Source organism: Monodon monoceros, unplaced genomic scaffold, assembly GCF_005190385.1.
Source record: "Monodon monoceros isolate NGI ecotype Baffin Bay Population unplaced genomic scaffold, NGI_Narwhal_1 Super_Scaffold_14, whole genome shotgun sequence".
In the NCBI taxonomy this organism is placed as follows: Eukaryota; Metazoa; Chordata; class Mammalia; order Artiodactyla; family Monodontidae; genus Monodon; species Monodon monoceros.
In genome coordinates this window covers 33,167,119-33,182,147 of record NW_021703770.1, presented here as the reverse complement: position 1 = coordinate 33,182,147, position 15,029 = coordinate 33,167,119, and positions in this window count along the sequence as shown.

Below are 15,029 nucleotides of genomic sequence, written 5' to 3'. Positions count from 1 at the left end.
AGATAATATCCATCACCACATATAGTTAAACTTTTTTTCTTGTGATGAGAAATTTCAAGATCTACTCTCAGCAGTGTTCAAATGTGCAATATAGTATTACTAACAATAGTCACCATGCTGTATATTACATCCTCAGAACTTATTTATTTTATAACTGGAAGTTTGTACCTTTTGATCCCCTTCATCCATTTCACCCACTCCACACCTGACTCTGGCACCTGCCACATGTTCTCAGAATCTGTGAGCTCCGGTTTTTTATTTGCTTTTGTTTTTTAGATTCCACATATAAGGTGAGATCCTATGGTATTTGTCTCTGTCTGACTTATTTCACTTGGCATAATGCCCTCAGGGTCCATCCACGTTGTTGCAAATGGCAGGATTTCCTTCTTTTTTATGGCTGAATAATTTCCCATTTTATATATGTGGGACCTCCATATCTGCAGATTCCACATGCGTGAATTCAACTGAGACAGAAAAAAGTTTTTTTTTTTAATTCTAGAAGGTTTAAAAAAGCAAAACTTGAATTTGCTGCATGCTGGTTGCTATTTACAAAGCATTTACATTGTGTTAGGTATTGTAAGTAATCTAGAGGTGATTTAAAGAATATGGGAGGATGTGCATGGGTTATAAGCAAATACTATGCCATTTTATATAAGGGGCTTGAGCATTGGAGCTTTTGGTATCGGGGGGGGGGTCCAGAAACCAATCCCCCTCAGGTAAGAGGGATGACTGTACTACATTTTCTTTATCCATTCATCCATATCTCAGCTACTGTAAATAATGCTGCAGCGAGCATGGGGGTACGTGTATCTATTCAAGTTAGCATTTTCATTTATTTTGGATAAATAACCAGAAGTGGAATTGCCGGATCATATGGTAGTTGTATTTTTAATCTTTCAAGGAACTTCCATACTGTTTTCTGTGGTGGGAATGTAAATTGGTGCAGCCATTAACAGTGCACAAGTTTTCCCTTTTCTCTACATCCTTGCCAACACTTGTCATTTCTTGTTTTTTTGATAGTAGCCATTCTAACAGGAGTGAGGTGATATCTCATTGTGGTTTTGACTAGCATTTCCCTCATAATTGGTACCTGTTGGCCATCTATATGTCTGTTTTGGGTCTTTAAGATCCTCTGCCCAATAATTAATAGAATTGTTTATGTTTTTACTATTGAGTTGTATGAGTTCTTTATATATTTTGTGTATTAACCCCTTATCAGATATATGATTTGCAAATATTATCTCTCATTTTATAGGTTGCCTTTTCGTTTTGTTAATTGTTTCCTTTGATGTACAGAAGGAAGACTAAAGTCAAGGAGCTTACCACCTGTTTTCCTTTAGGAGTTTTATGATTTCGGTCTTACATTTAAGTCTTTAAGTCATTTTGTGTTAATTTGGGGGGTATGCTGTAAGATAGTGGTCCAGTTTTCTCAACACTATTTATTGAAGAGACTGTCCTTTCCCCCACTGTATATTCTTGACTCCATTGTCCTAAATTAATTGGTCATATATGCATGAGTTTATTTCTGGGCTCTCAGTTCTGTTCTGTTGATCTCTGGTTTTGGCATAAAGAGAGACACATACTGTTTTGATTATAGACCTTTGTGATATAGTTTGAAATCAGAGCACATGATGCCTCTAGCTTTGTTCTTCTTTCTCAATATTGCTTTGGCTATTTGGGGTGTGTGTGTGTGTGTGTGTGTGTGTTTTCCATACAAATTTTTGAACTGTTTTTTTCTATTTCTGTGAAAAATGCCTTTAAATTTTTTTATAGGGATTGCGTTGAATCTGTAGGTTACTTTGGGTAGTATAGACATCTTAATCAATGAACGTGGAATATCTTTCCATTTATTTGTGTCTTCTTCAGTTTCTTTCCTCAATGTCCTATAGTTTTCAGTATACAGGTTTTTCACCTCCATAGTTAAATTTATTCCTAGTTATTTTATTATTTTTGATGCAATCGTAAATGGGACTATTTTCTTAATTTCTCTTATAGTTCATTATTAGCGAATAGAATCTTGTATTAGTTCCAACAGGTATTCTGTGGTGTCTTTAAGTTTTTCTATATATAATATCATGTCATCTGCAAATAGTTACACTTTAACTTCTTCCTTTCCAATTTGGATGTCTTTTATTTCTTTTTCTTGCCTAATTGCTGTGGCTAGAACTTCCAATACTACACTGAACAAAAGTGGGGATAGTGGGCATTCTATATTGTCCCTGACCTTAGAAGAAAAGCTTTCAGGTTTTCTCTGTTGAATATGATGTTAGTTGTAGGCTTGTCATTTATGACCTTCATTATTGAGGTATTTTTCCTCTGTACCCACTTTGTTGAGAGTTTTTATCATAAATAGATGTTGAATTTTGTCAAATGTTTTTCTGTATCTATTGAAATGATCATATAATTTTTATCCTTCATATTGTAAATGTGATGTATTACATTGATTATATTATGTTGAGCCACCCTTGCATACCTGGAATAAAACCCATTTCATCATGGTGTATGATCCTTATAATGTATTGTTGAAGTTGGTTTACTGATATTTTGTTGAAGATTATTGCATCTTTGTTCATCAGGGATATTGGCCTGTAATTATTTTTTCTTCTTGTGTCCTTGTCTTGTTTTGGTATCAGGGTAATGCTGGCTTTGTAAATGAATTTCGAAGTGTTTCTTCTTCTCGTTTTGGAAGAGCCTGAGAAGGATTGCTGTTAATTTTTCTTTAAATGTTTGGTATCATTCATAAGTTAACTCATGTGGTCCTGGACTTTTGGTTTTTGAGAGGTTTTTGATTAGTGATTCAATCTGCTTACTAGTAAGCAGTCTGTTTAGATTTCCTACTTCTTCATTTAGTCTTGCTAAGTCGTATGTCTCTAGGAATCTATCAATTTATTCTAGGTTATTTAAGTTGTTGATATATATAATTGTTCATAGCAGTTTCATGATCCTTTGTATTTCTGTGGTATCAGCTGTAACATGTCCTCTTTCACTTCTGATTTTGAGTCTTCACTCTTTTTAACTTAGTGAGTCTAGCTAAAGGTTGTGAATTTTTTCTTTTAAAAAAATCAGCTCTTAGTTTCATTAATCTTTTCTATTTCCTTTATTTTATTTTTTTTCTACTTCCTTGAGATATAAAGTTAGGTTGTTTATTCGAGATCTTTCTTGTTTCTTGATGTATAAGCATCTATTGCTGTGAACTTCCCTCTTAGAAATGCTTTTGCTGCATCCCATAAGTTTTAGTTTGTTGTATTTCCATTTTCATTCATCTCAAGGTGTTTTTTTTTTTTTTTTTTTTTGCGCTATACGGACCTCTCACTGTTGTGGCCTCTCCCGTTGCAGAGCACAGGCTCTGGATGCGCAGGCTCAGCGGCCATGGCTCACGGGCCCAGCCGCTCCGCGGCATGTGGAATCTTTCCAGACCGGGGCACGAACCCATGTCCCCTGCATCGGCAGGCGGACTCTCAACCACTGTGCCACCAGGGAAGCCCCTCAAGGTATTTTTTGATCTCTTTTGATTTCTTCTTTGACCTATTAGTTGTTCAGTAGCATGTTGTTTAATCTTCACATATTAGTGAATTTTCCAGTTTTTTTCTTGTAATTGATTTCTAGTTTCATGCCACTGTGGCTGAAAAAATGCTTGGTATGATTTCAGTCTTCTTACATTTATTAAGACTTGTTTTCTAACCTAACATATATCTAACCCAGAGAATGTTGCATGTGCACTTGAGAAGAATGTGTATTCTGTTGCTTGTGGATAGAATGAATTCTGTAACAGTTATATCTGTTAAGTCCATCTGCTTTAATATGTTGTTTAAGGCAATGTGGGTTTTTTTTGTTTGTTCTTTTGCGGTACGCGGGCCTCTCACTGCTGCGGCCTCTCCTGTTGCGGCCTCTCCTGTTGCGGAGTACAGGCTCCGGACGCGCAGGCTCAGTGGCCATGGCTCACGGGCCCAAGCCGCTCCGTGGCATGTGGGATCTTCCCGGACTGGGGCACAAACCCATGTCCCCTGCATCGGGAGGTGGACTCTCAACCACTGCGCCACCAGGGAAGCCCCGGTGTTTTTGTTTTTTTCTTTCTATCTGGATGATCTATCCATTGATGAAAGCAAGTTATTAAAATCTCCTACTATTATTATTATTACATTACTATCTATTTCTCCCTTCATGTCTGTCAATAAATATAAAATACATGCTCCTATGTTGAGTGCATAAATATTTACGAATGTTATATCCTCTTGTTGGATTGATCCCTTTATCATTATGTAATTCCTTTTTTGTCTTTTATTACAGTCTTTGTCTTAAACTTTATTTTGTCTGATATAACTACCCCAGTTCTTTTGGTTCCCATTGCATGAAATATCTTTCTTCATCCCATCACTTTCAGTCTGTGTGTGTTCTTACTTCTGAAATGAGTCTCTTGTAGGCAGCATATATTGAGTCTTGGGTTTTTTGTTTGTTTTGTTTTTGTCTTTTTGTCCATTCAGCCACTCTGTTTTATGATTGGAGAATTCAGTCCATTTACATTTAATTATTGATACGTATGTACTTATTTCCATTTTGTTAATTGTGTGTGGCTGTTTTGTAGTGTTTCTGTTCCTTTCTTCTCTTGATTTCTTTTGTGATTTTTCTGTGGTGGTATGCTTAGATTCCCTTTTCTATTTTGTGTATTTATTATAAGTTTTTGCTTTGTGGCTACCGTGATGCTTACAAATAACAACTTACAACAGTCTATTTTAAGCTGATAACAACTTACGTTTGAACACATTCTGGAGGTCTACATTCTTATTCTATGCCCCTCCCCCCCATCGTTTTATGTTTTGATGTCACATTTTACATTTTTTATCTTGTGTTTGCCTTTAAAAAGTATTGTAGTTATAGTAATTTTCACTACTTTTGTATTTTAACCTTCATAGTAGCTTTATTAGTAACTAATCTACCACCTTTACAACATTAGATTTTCTGAATATTGCTGTATATTTACCTATACCAGTGAAATTTATACTTTCGTAGATTTTCCTGTTGCTCATTATCACCATTTTGTTTCACCTTAATGAAGTCCCTTTAACATTACTCGTAAGCCCAGTCTAGTAATGATAAATTCCTTTAGCTTTTGCTTTTGTGGAGCTGAGTAGAGTATTACTGGTTGGCAGTTTTTTTTCTTTCACACCTGAATATATTGTGCTACTCTTTTCTGGCCTGCAGTTTCTATTAAAATCTACTGATGGTCTTACGGGGGTTCCCTTGAATAAAACAAGTTGTTTTTTTCTTGCCGCTTTTAAGAGTCTATCTTTGTTTAACCTTGATACTTTAATTATACTGCATCTTGGTGTTGCTCTCTTGGGTTCATCTTTTTTGGAACTCTCTGGGCTTCCTAGATTTAGATTTCTGTTTCCTTTTCCAGGAGTGGGAAGTTTTCAGCCATTATTTCTTCAAATAAGTTTTCTTCCCCCTTTTCTCTCCCCTTCTTCTGGGACCCCTATAATGTAAATACTGGTCTGATTGATATTGTCCCATAAGTCCCTTAAGCTATCTTAACTTTTTTCTTTTCTGCTTTGCTTGGGTAAGTTCCACTTTCCTGTCTTTGAGTTTATTGATTCTTTCTTCTTCATCTAGTCTGCTGTTGAACCCCTCTACCTCTAGTGTATTTTTCAGTCCAGTTATTATATTCTTCAGCCCCATGATTTCTATTTGATACTATCATGTTTTATTTTAATGATTTTTTCTTCAGCTAAGATAGCAAAAAATTTGATTTATTGTACATGTGTTATATTCAGCCACAACTGAGAACAGAACTAGTCCAGAATGTCACAGGTCCAGGGCATAGGACCAAAAGGGACAATTTTGATGTGAGCAAGGTGGGTCTCTCAAAGGTGGGAGAGATGACCAGACTGGCCATAGATGTTCTAGATCCATTGAGACAAGTTGTAGACGGTAGGCATGCAGTCCAACAATTTGTACCAGCATCCCTGGCCTCTGGTTGCCCTTGTTTCTGCTCCTGTGGCTTCCATGGGTGTACAAGTTTACTTGGCCCTCTGTCTCATCTTTCTTCTTTTGCGCTTCAGCCTGCGCATTTGCTTCTTCCTCCACTTCACCCTAATGGTGTGGAGGTTTCTCAGAAGATGGCGCTAGGGCCAAGAGCTATATTTTTTATCTCTGTTGACTTTCTCACTGTGTTCATCCATTCTTCTCCAGAATTTGGTGAACACTTTTATGACCATTATTTTGAACTCTTTATAAGATAAATCACTTATTCTTATTTCATTAATGGATTTTTCTGAGGTTTTATCTTGTTCTTTCTTTTGGAACATATTCCTGTTTCTTCATTTTCCTTGACACTCTGTGTTAGTTTCTATGTTTTAGATAAAACAGCCACCTCTTCTTGTCTTGAGGAAGCAGTCTTGTGTAGGAGATGAGCCTTATCTTTCAACCTTGCCCTATCTTTTATTTGTCTCTCAAACTTTTGTGATTGTCCAAGGAGCCTATTTTATTTTTCTTGGCTCCCAGTAGTTGAGGGTATGTCAAGACCTGTCAGTACTCCAAAGGGAAAGGTCTCATTCAGTACCTAGATTCAGGCTGATTGAAATCTAGACCCCCCAGGCAGCAGCTTTTAAAGTATGCAGATATATACAGACCTGTGGAACTGCAAGCATAAGTCCTGCTGGCCACCTGGCCCCTGGGTGGGAGTCACAAAAATTGAGGCAACAGGTGAGTATACTATTGGGTTGGCCAAAAAGTTCATTCCGGTTTTTCTGTAACATCTGATAGAAAAACCCAAACGAACTTTTTGACCAACACAATAGTTCCTTTCAGGAGACACTGGTGACCTGGAGCAAGGTAAAGAGAATGGAAAATGTTATCCACTGGCCTCCATCCCTGGAGCTGAGCAGGCTCCTAGATGTGTCAAACCAGAAGCCTGCCCATCAGGTTGCAGCTCCAGAATAAGCAAACTGGTCTGTCTCACAGAAAGTGTGTGTGTTGGGGGAGTGTTTCAGTCCACTTGTCTGAACAGTGCCCTGGGTATGGTAGCCAGCCATGATCTGTGTCTCCATTTGTTTCAATCCCATGGGACTCAGGAACACAAGCCCTGCTGGCCATCAGAGCTAGGCAATCAAGTGGCATCCCCTAGGCAACAGCCACAAAAACCAGGGCACCAGATATGAGTACAGGCTCCTCTCCAGGAGATATGGGCACTCTGGAGCATAGCAGAGGGAGAGCATGAAGATAGTGCCCACACTTGGGGTCTCTGGAGAGGAGTACAGTGGATCCTCACATGTGTGTTTAATTAGAAGCCTGCCCTTTAGGCCACAGCTATGAAGATAAGCCAATAGGCTTCTTTCGCAGTAGGACTGGGTGCCTCAGTCTGTTGCTTCTTGTGCTCTGGGGGTGTTAGCCAGTTAAGAACACTTTCTCCATTGGTTACATGCCTATGGGACCTGCCAGTGTAAGCCTGATTGGTCACCAAAGCCAGTCAATCTCAAAGGTATCCCTGGTGGCAGCCACAAAAATCAGGGTTAGAGGAGGGTACAAGCTCCTTTCCCTGATACCAGCAAGCTGACATGAGGCAGAGGGAGAGAGCAAAGATAGCACCCACAAGCGTCCATTTCCAGAGGGTACCCCAGCAGGTCCCTAGATGTGCGTTAAATCAGGTGCCTGCCCCTTAAGTCAGTGCTTTAAGGTAAGCAAATAAACCTTTATCACAGAACGTCTCAGTGCCTCTCAATTGGCTCCCTCTGTGCTGGTCCCTGCGGTGGGTGAGTCTGAGCACACAAGCCCTTTAGGAGTCATTTCTCAGTTCACTGTATCCTTGTATTTATTATGGATATGAACCCCATTGGTTTTTCAAAGCTAGATGTTTGGGGGGGCTCGTCTATAAAGTGCAGGTCTTAAAAGTTGAAGTGTCTGATACAGGGTTCAAACCCTTCATTCTTCAAGAAGCAGCTCCAGATTTTGGGTTTCCTCCCAATTCAGGGTTCTCTGTGCCAGGGGTGGGGTTTATGGTAACATTGTGTCTCAATCTCTCCTACATGCTTCAGTATGGGTTTTTTTCTCATTTGCCTGATGTGTAGGAGTTGCTCAGCCTAGTTTTGGGTAATTTCCCAGAGGAAATTTTTCCACTTGTAGCTGTAGATTTGGTATATCCGTGGGATAAGGTGAATTCAGGGTCTTCCTACATTGCCATCTTGAACTGGAACCCTAGGAGTTTGTCTTTTGTAGATTCTACATATAAGTGAGATCATATAGTATTTGTCTTTCTCTGTCTGACTTACCTCACTTAGCATAATGTCCTCAAGGCCCATATATGTGGTTACAAATTGCACGGTTTCCTTTTTTAAAAAAGGCTGAATAATATTCCATTGTATATATGCCACATTTTCTTTATCCATTCATCTGTTGATGGACATTTAGGTTGTTTCCGTATCTTGACTATTGTGAATAAGGCTGTAATAAACATGGGAGTGCATATATCTTTTCAATAACCTGTTTTCATTTCCTTTGGGTATATACTCAGAAGTGGAATTGCTGGGTCATAGGGTTTTTGTCTTGAAAGGATGCTGTATTTTGTCAAGTGTTTTTTCTGTATCTATTGGGATGAACATGTGATTTTTATCTTTCATTCTTTTAATATGATGTATTACTTATTGTTTTACCTATATTGAACCATTCTTGCCTCTCAGTGATAAATCCTACTTGCTCATCTTGTGTAATCCTTTTAATATGTTCTTGAATTCAGTTTGCTAAATATTTTGTTGAGAATTTTTGCATCTATATTTATCAGGGATATTGACCTAGAGTTTTCTTGTAGTGTCCTTATCTGGCTTTGGTGTCAGGGTAATGTTGGCCTTGTAGAATGAGTTTGGAAGTATTCCCTCCTCTTCAATGTTTTGGAAGAGTTTGAAAAAGATTGGCATTAATTCTTCTTTAAATGTTTGGTGGAATTTGCCATTGAAGCTGTCTAGTTCTGGGGTTTTCTGTGTTGGGAGGTTTTGATTACTGATTCAATCTCTTCACTCATTATTGGTCTGTTCAGATTTTCTATTTCTTCCTGATTCAGTCTTGGTAGGTTGTGTGTTTATAGAAATTTATCCATTTCTTCTAGGTTATCTAACTTGTTGGCATATAATTTTTCATAGTAGTCTCTTATGATCCTGTGTATTTCTGTAGCAATCAATTGTAATGTCTCCTCTTTCATTTCTAATTTTATTTGAGTCTGCTCTCATGTTCTTATTCTAGCTGAAGATTTGTTGATTTTGTTTATCTTTCGGAAAAACCAGCACTTAGTTGTGTTGATCCTTTCTATTTTTATCTGGTCTCTATTTCACTTATTACCACTCTGATATTATTTCCTTCCTTTTGCTTATATCAGGCTTAATTTTTTCTTCTTCTGAAGTTGTTCCTTGTCAAGTTAGGCTGTTTATTGGAGATCTTTCTAATGTATTAATGTATGCATTTATTGCTTTAAACCTTTCTCTCAGAACTATTGCAGCACAGGATTTGATATGCTATGTTTTCATTTAAGATAATTTTTTATTTCCCTTTTGATTTCTTCTTTGACTCATTGGTTATTCAGAAATATGTTGTTTACTTTTCACAGGTTGATTTTCCAGCTTTCCTCTTGTTTTTAGTTTACTGTTGTGATCACAAAAGTTAGATGATTTAGATCTTCTCAAGTTTATAAAGACTTGTTTTGTGGCCTAATATATGATCTATCCTGGAGAATGTTCCGTGTGCACTTATAACAAAATGTATTCTGCTGCTGTTGGATGAAATGTTCTATATGTCTGTTAATCAATTTGGTTGAAAGTATGGTTCCAGTGTTTTCTTAACATTTGTGGGGATGATCTATCAATTGCTGATGGTGGGGTATTGAAGTCCCCTACTATTATTGTATTGTTGTAGGTCTAGTGGTGGTGAATTCCCTCAGCTTTTGTCTGAGAGAGTATTTTTCCTTCATATCTGAAGGATAACTTTGCCTGATGTATTCTTGGCTGGTATTTTTTTAATCTTTCCACGCTTTGAATATGTCATTTCACTCACTCCTGGCCTGTAGAGTTTTTGCTGAGAAATCCACTGCTTGCCTAATGGGGGTTCCTTTGTAGGTTATTTTTCTCCTCCTTGTCTGCCTTTAAGATTCTTTATCATTGATTTTTAACAGTTTCATTATGTGTGTTGGAGAAGGTCTTTTTGCATTGAAGTAATAGGCTATTCTATTAGCTTTATGGTATGTATGTCCAGGTTCTGGGAAGTTCTCAGCTTTTCCTTAAATAATGTCTTCTTCTCTCTCTCTTCTCTTTCTGGTACACCAGTTAATCTTGTCTTTCATATTGAATTCAATTAACTCTCATAAGATTTTTTCACTCTTTTTAGATCTTAGTTTTCTTTCCTCTTCTAACTGAATTATTTCTATATTCTTATTCTCCAAGTCACTTTTTCTCTTTTCCATCTGGTCTGTCCTGTTACTGATGCTCTCTATTGCATTCTTCATCTATTTATTTAATTCTTCAGCTCCAGAATTTGGTTCTTTTTCATAATTTAAATCTTTGTTAAAGAATTCCTTCCATAACTGAACTACTCTGCTGTACATCTGAAACTAACACAACATTGTAGATCAACTATACCCGAATATAAAAGTTAATTTTACAAAACCCTCCTTCTATTCATTCATTTTATTCCCTAGTTCATTGAATTATCTTATTCTTGTAGCTCAGTGAATTTCTTCATCAAAGCTATTTTGAATTCTTTAACAGTTAGATTGCAATCTACCGTGCCTTGTGTTCAGTTGGTGGAGAATTATTTTTCTTTTTGTGACACCATACTTTGATTATTCATGTTTGTAGGTACGAACTCCTTTCACATTTGAAGCAGCAGTCACCTTAACTAAGGTTTTATGTCCTCTTTGGTTCTTACAGTTCAACAGGCTGGCTATTGGAATCCTTTCTTTTGTATTTCAGACTGTGGTTCTAAAGCTCAGGTTTGTGGCTTTCTCCCTTGCTCACCGAGCTTGACCTGTTATCTGGGCATCCTGTGCGCCTACTGGAGCTAGCTCTTGGGATGTATTCAGGAGTGTGCACAAGGAATTGGCAGTACAGTGGGGTGGGGATGAGTCTGGCACTTGAGGCAATGGTGGTGCCCACAGCCTGGTGGGAGGATCCTTGAGTGGAATACTCCCAGAGGTTTGTTGGTGGACTTTCTGTTAAAGTCCTGAAGCAGACACCAGGAAATGCTCCTTTAATGCCCTTTGATATCCTTACCTTTCTCTTTCCTCTCCAGTCATGGATGTCTGTTCTCAGAAAACTTGGTGCTGCTGGACAGAGATGGGTTTCTCAAGCCACTCTGCTCAACTGTGGTAGTCAGGCATTCATTCACCACTTTTGCTCTCCACCTACCTTCTACCTTCTCCATGGGCGAGGTCCCCACTTTCCACTTCCTCTACCTTAGAGGTTGCCACTGCTGCCACCAAAAGCCCAGCCCCTTGCAGTGCACTCTTGGGGAAGGCAGCTGCCTGTGTGAGTACTTCCCTCTTCTCTGCATCCAAACTCATCTCTGTGTCTATGCTGTTCTGACAGTGTGCTGTAGTCTCCCAAGGCAGGCTGGACTTCCACCAATTCTCTCACCTGTGAATATCTGCCCAGTTTTGCACTCTCCAGGCTTTTTTCCCCCATCATGGCAAGTGGTGGTGGGTAGGGCAGGTTCACCAAACCCCATGGATCCACAGCCGTTACTACGGGCCTGTTATTTTTGCACAGGTGGGCTGGTGTGTCCCTTGGTGTAATGTGCAGAGGCACTTCTGTTCTATTATGGAGGTCTAGTTAGTTGTTATTATAAAAGGAGAGAGAAAAGAACGACTAAGACTGCCATGATTCTGACATCACTTCAGTGATCTCTGAGACCAGGTGAAAACTAAGTTTAAATGATGACCAAAAAAAAAAAAAATCTGTCTTTACAAGTTGTTATCCATTAAAATAACTGGTAAAGAAAATACAAAGAATTCCTGTCACAGTCTTTTCACCTTAAAGGATTAGCAAGAGAAATAAAAACTAAACCAAAACAAAATGAAAGTTAATAGCACAGACTCGAGTCAGAAAGCCTGGAGTTCTAGATTTGGCTTTGCCACTCACTGGCAGTACGTTACTTAAATAAACATACCTAATTTGTTGGAAATTTCTTCTTTAGCAGCAGCCAGTGGCATTTTATCTATTTGCTAATAACTGTTGAGAAAAGGTTGACATCTTCCTAATTGGCACAGAAGTACAATACAGGGTCAGAAGTTTATTCCACAAATTTTATAAAAACTCAGGATAATTTAAAGGTTTTGGTTAAGTCCATTTACAATTCCAAGGAAACCTAGAATGAGAATATGAACAAGCTCAGAAAAATGATCACAGGGTTGATAAAGGAAATGTCTGCTATTCCCAGGCAGTCCAACATGCTCAGAAGGAAAATATTCTGATTTAGAATTTTAGGCTCAGCTTGGTCAAAGACCTCTTTTTTAACTTTCTAAATAATGACTCTTTCCCTGTTTTTTGACTGCCCTAAAATGTGAAAACAAAAAAGCACCTTTATGTTTTGGCTTACTCATGTGCTTTGATATACCTGTATCATCCCATCTCCCACGCCCAGGCTGAAGGTAGCCCGAGCATCTGAGATTTTATGGAACTTTACTTTTTCGTAGTTCATAGGCAGTTTACGGAGAACCTGAGAGCATGAACTGTAGGTCTGGATTCTAATCCTAGCTTCACTACAACTTACTATGTGACTCTGGGCAAGTCACAAAACTTCTTGAAGCTTTAGTTTCCTCATCTGTAGAATGAGAATATGATTGAATCAAACTTACAGGATGGTAATAAGAATTAGATATAGTGCATGTAAAGAGTTCACTTGATAAGTGAACATGTAGCACATGCTCAATATTCAAAAGCAAGCTTTTCAATGTTTAAAGTAATTCTGATTTTCAAACAATGACCCACCCATCTTAAGAATCCCTGCTCTACAGAGGTACCCATAACCGCCCGTCTCTTACTGCACATGATCTCCATTCCTCAGACACTTATTTCACGATTTTTGTTGCTGCCCATAATTATGGTACCACCGAATTATCATTGTATCATAATTGGTATTGTAAATAATCACCAACATTTGCAAATGATCACTTACAAAAAATGAGATTTAACAAGTTTAAAAATTGAAAGGATGTTTTTAGTATACAATTTAGTATCTGAGTCATTTTTTTACGTCACTATAACTTTTTATGCTATTACAAGAAAATGGTCAAAATGTCTTCAGTAGTTTGGGAAATATTAACTTTTTGGATGTCAGTCTGGCATGTTTACTTAGCAATTTGAAAATCAAAATATTCCAAGTACCACATTTTACTTGGGGCTGGGGGTACACAGAAACAGAACCCCATCACCAATCACAAATCCATCTGCTCGTGTTTACCTTATCAACTTATTACTTATTTTGTGGATCTAAAAGAGATTCTTGATTTCCAATGTAAAGAGCTTTTTCTCTACAGAGGGAATGTTAGTTTAGGCTAATGAATAACCTGTTTCACGTTTTCTGGGGAATATGTCAGTAACGTCAGTAAATAAACTGCATGTTTTTCTGCCTTTGCAGATAAGACAATTCCCCCCCACACACAAACTTGCAATTGTGGACAGATAAAAAGGTAAATAAGGTAACATGAAAAATTTGAAATAGTTACCTTCTTATTCTGCCACGTTTACACATAGTACTTGCAACCAGGTGGCTGAGAAGACACAGCAACATCCAAGATGTATCAAAGTAACTAAAAAACCCTCCAATTTAACTAGATTGTCTAATTGAAGATATGTTATATTCACAGAAGAGAGTCAATGTGAAGCCTAGAGAAAGGGAGGCCAGAACTCATCAGTGTAGCACTGGTCTCCAGCAAAGCTGCATGCGTCAGACCATCACGGCTGGTCAGAGGTGGCCAGCTCTACCCACTTTGCTTCCAACTTGAACCAAACTTCTGATTTTGTTTCCATGAGAACTGGTCTTACAGGGAGAATGCACTTATTAGGCACAACTATCCAGGTCCTCCTCTTCAGTCATTTACTCTTTGCAAATGAATAGGGACCATAGTTTTACGTCAAGGGTAAGAAAATTTCAAAGTACTCTCCAAAACGTCACTCATTCACTTGTGATCCATTAGTCTGATAGGAGAGAAGTAAGTATAATCAAAGGTAGCATTCTGTAAAGTCACATTACGTTAGCTTGTTTTATCCATGCAAGTCTTACTGTACATGAATTGGAGAAAAGGAGATTCTAGGCTAAAAAAGCAGTTTCCAAATAGCCATTATATATCTACTACCCACAGAAAAACGTAATCAATTTAGTTTATCTCAGACCTTCCAATAGAAGCAGCCGTACATGTGCCTTACGTACGGTATAGTGTCAGCTGCCACCTTCTGCTTCACCTCAAATCCTGCATGAAGTTAGGTGGTTTAAAATAACTTCTGTCGATGATGAGCCATACATTTATCAGACACTAGTCCTCATTAATCGTGGAGATTGTTTTGTGAAGTCTTGCTAACACTGAAATTAGTTAATATTGAATCACTGCTCCTAGGGGAAATAACAGGGTTAGATACCTGTGAGCCTGTCACACTTTCATCAACTGATACATGGCTTTATGTGTCATTTAACACACACACACACACACACACACACACACACACACACACACACGAATGACCCTGAAAAGGATACTTGTTTATGAGAGCTGTAACAAGAAGGCAGACTTTTTTGACCTCAGCTGGGAACATATGCATTTCAGGTGACTCAAAATTTGATGCTCTGTGCATGTCTGCAAATGACTGAAATCTATTGTTTGCACAAGTAGACTTTTGGGGTTACAAGTAACTTTTAGTGAATTTGCAAATACAAATCATCAAATAATGAAGACTTTTTTTGATGTCAATTCCTGCAAGTAGATCATAGACAACTACTTGAGTTTTGTGGCCTCCTCTAAGAAAATAGACATTTCAAAAATAGAAATGAGTTATCTATCA